This window comes from Kryptolebias marmoratus, linkage group LG18 (assembly GCF_001649575.2).
Source record: "Kryptolebias marmoratus isolate JLee-2015 linkage group LG18, ASM164957v2, whole genome shotgun sequence".
In the NCBI taxonomy this organism is placed as follows: domain Eukaryota; kingdom Metazoa; phylum Chordata; class Actinopteri; order Cyprinodontiformes; family Rivulidae; genus Kryptolebias; species Kryptolebias marmoratus.
The window spans coordinates 20,465,828-20,469,414 of record NC_051447.1 but is presented as its reverse complement, the minus strand read 5'-3'; positions in this window follow the sequence as shown (position 1 = coordinate 20,469,414).

Below are 3,587 nucleotides of genomic sequence, written 5' to 3'. Positions count from 1 at the left end.
GAGACCAGAGTCTGCAGGAGAAACTAAAGCAAAGTAAGGAAGAGAAACAGGGAAACAACAGTAGGAATGCTGACTCAGCATTCACACAATATTAACAACAAGTCTTCTGTGGGCTTCATGAAACCTCCTACAGGACATATTTGCTGGGTTTGTTCCAGCAGAAATGTTGTGGGTTTTGTAAATAAAAGAGATCTGGGTTAAATCTGTGATAAAAGGTTCTAACTGGTTATCACCGCCGCTTGTGCCAAAATAAGAAAGAAGAGACATTCTTTAGTTGCCAACATGTTTTGTTGGAGTCACAGACATTTTCACGTCCTCCGTCTGTTATTGGGAAACAGATTTGCTTCAGTTTGAACTTTCCTGGGAATGAACTGGTTTTTAGGATGAGTCTCAGGCTCCACAGAGAAACAAAAGAGAAAAAAACCCTGAAGATCATCAACAGTTTTCATTTATCAGAAAGCATCTGAAACCCAACGGGTCGCTGCGGCTGATGGATTCCAGCTCGTGGCTCGTCCTCAGACCTGCTGGGTCCCATCAGAAAACAACAGGAAACAGTAATTCTTTCAGGCGAGGCCAGAAGCTCCCAGCTGAAGAGCATCTCTGCACACAGCTCACAGGAGGTGAAACAAACTGCATTAAAGAGCACAAAAACTTAAAGAGACGTCAACAAAAGATGAAACATGAGCAAAAAGAAAAATAATAAATAATAATGCAAACCTCCCCCAAAATGACCAGATTTACAAAAATACAAGAACAAAAAGAACAAACAGCCAACCAGCGTCCCCACAGGGACAGTGTGTTGTAGACTGTGGTAAACAGAGCACCTGTAGGCCTAGATGTCATCAGCAAACATGAGCAGAGGGTTCCCAAAACTACCTCAGAACCAACCAACACACCCAAAAACAGCTACTAAAGAACCAACTGAGGAGTTGCCAAATCACCACGACAACTTTATGTTTCCATAAAGACACCAAAATAAGACTCCAGCAAGCATCATCATCATCGTCATCATCATCATCACCATCGCCATCATCATCGTCACCATCATTATCACCATGGCCATCATCATCATCATCATCACCATCATCATCGTTACCATCATCATCATCATCATCTCTACTCATCTCTACAAAGCAAATGTCATTGTAATGCAAATTATAATGACAATAAAGGCGATTCCAATTATCATTGGCGGCAGCAGCAGCAGTAGCAGCAGCAGCAGTAGCAGCAGCAGCAGCAGTAGCAGCAGCAGCAGCAGCATTAGCAGCAGCAGTAGCAGTAGCAGTAGCAGTAGCAGTAGCAGCAGCAGCAGTAGCAGCAGCAGCAGCAGCAGCAGCAGCAGCAGTAGCAGCGCTGCAGCCGGTCTCCAGCAGATGATGCAGAAGTGATGGCAGCAGGCGCTCATGTGGAAACGCTGCAGTCAGTCTGTCTGCTCAGATATCCTTCCTCCTTCCTCTGCCTCTTTGTTCGCTCGTTTTCTGCTTCTTTGAGTTTTCTCTCTGGGCTCACAGGAACGAAGCAGATACCAAAATCTATCTGCACCAGAAAACAAACAGCTTCCCTTTTTAAATCTCACAGGATCGTCAGTCTTTGTTGTAATTATTGTTTTTATTTTTTAATGAAAGAAATCCAAACGACAACAAAACAAGATTTATAAAACATCAAACAAAGAAATGTTCACAGAGATCACAGACTAATACAAATAAAGATCGATTAACATCTTCAGCGACTTCAGACATCGCCCCCTGCTGGACAGGAGACCAGCTGAGTCTCCTGGTTTTTATTGTACAATCTAACTGCAGACTTTGTGCTTTTCCTCTTGTTCATGTATCAAATCAATGGCTGCTGTGATTTTTGTGATTTTACAAAAATTAGAGTAATTAGTCCTCTTAGCAGCGTTCGTTCACGTTGTTTTGATTATTCTATGCTAAACTTCAGAAAACGGCTTGCTAACATAAACCGATGAGTTCTCAGCATCACAGACCTGCAGCTGGCTGAGCCAATCAGAGCTCACTTCCACACCTGGATCAGGTTTAAAACAACCCCGGGAGGAAGAGGCCAGTTTTACACCCAGTCCTTTCTCTGTGGTTAAATTTAGGCCAACTGTTTAAACTACTTTATCAAAGTTCAGGACATTAATTCTTCTAAAGCAGCTATGAGTCCCGAGACGATCGGTAAAACTAACGATATCGACAGATTCTTATTGCAAGAATAACCCAGTGAGAAATATTCAATCTTTTATCTGGCAGCTGCGATTGGTTTATTAATTTCCTTTTAGGCGGTCACATCCAGTTCAAACCAGAACGTTTCTGAGATTTTCTCCAGATAAACAAACCTTCATCCTCATCATCACTTCGGCTTTATGTAACAGAGAAATGCCTTTCAGCTAAAAGAGCTCATGTTTGAGTCACCGAGGAGCTGGAGTGTGAGGTGAGTTCACACCTGAGCTCCTCTGCATCGGTCCGCAGCCCGGTTCTCACAGAACCTCTGGTCTGAGTCCACCACGGTTCTCACAGAACCTCAGGACCGAGTCCACCACGGTTCTCACAGAACCTCAGGTCTGAGTCCACCACGGTTCTCACAGAACCTCAGGACCGAGTCCACCACGGTTCTCACAGAACATCCGGTCAGAGTTCTCCTATCTTTGATCTAGCAGGTTGCTGTTTTTAGCTGTTTTTAGCTGTTTTTAGCTTCTGCTCAGCTGGTTTAGGGTAGATGGGCGATCATGTAACAACAATCCTGTTTGATGGTTTCAGGAGGAGTAAATGTTAGAACCTGTCGGTTCTTCCTGTCCCATCTTTGCTCTCTGGCTCCCCGGTGGCTTTTTTCAGGCAGCAGAAGAAGCTGCAGCTGAGGACTGACGGTGACACACAGACACACACACACACACATTTATATGAATGTGTGTGTTACGTAACTTCCTCTCTGCTTTGTGTTTTTAAGCTCGCAGCGTTCCAGCGTTCCTCGGCCCGTGCACAGAGAGCGCTCACGTTAATCATCCGGCCTCCATCTTTATCTCCATCCCGTCTCCATCTTTTTACACTTCTGATGTTCCTGCTGCTCCTCCCCCGTCACGTGAAGCGCTCCACGTCCGGAGGATAAAAATAGCCGTGATGAAAATGCGTTGGATGTAAATATGGAGAGTTGTGCGTGCGGTTCAGGAAGCGTAGGGCCGCTGCTCGCTTTAGTCACGGCTGCTTTTCAAACGTCTCGCTGAAATGAGACGTCGCTCATCCTGACAGCTGCAGACGGAGGCTTTAACTTTTCCAAATAATCTGAGGACACAGATTAAAGTTTAGCCTCAAATCCAACACGAGGCGTTCAAGGTCGCAGACGTCCGTCAGAAAAGTAAACTTCAAGAAGTTTCTGAGAGGAACTGAAGGGAACGTCCAGACCTGAGCAGACAGATGTCTGACGCTCGTCAACATGAGCTGAAGGACAGGCAGCGGGTAATCTGCATCAGGCAGTGGGCGATCTGCTTCAGGCAGCGGGCGCTCTGCTTCAGGCAGCGGGCGCTCTGCATCAGGCGCTCTGCTTCAGGCAGCGGGCGCTCTGCTTCAGGCAGCAGGCGCTCTGCTTCAGGCAGC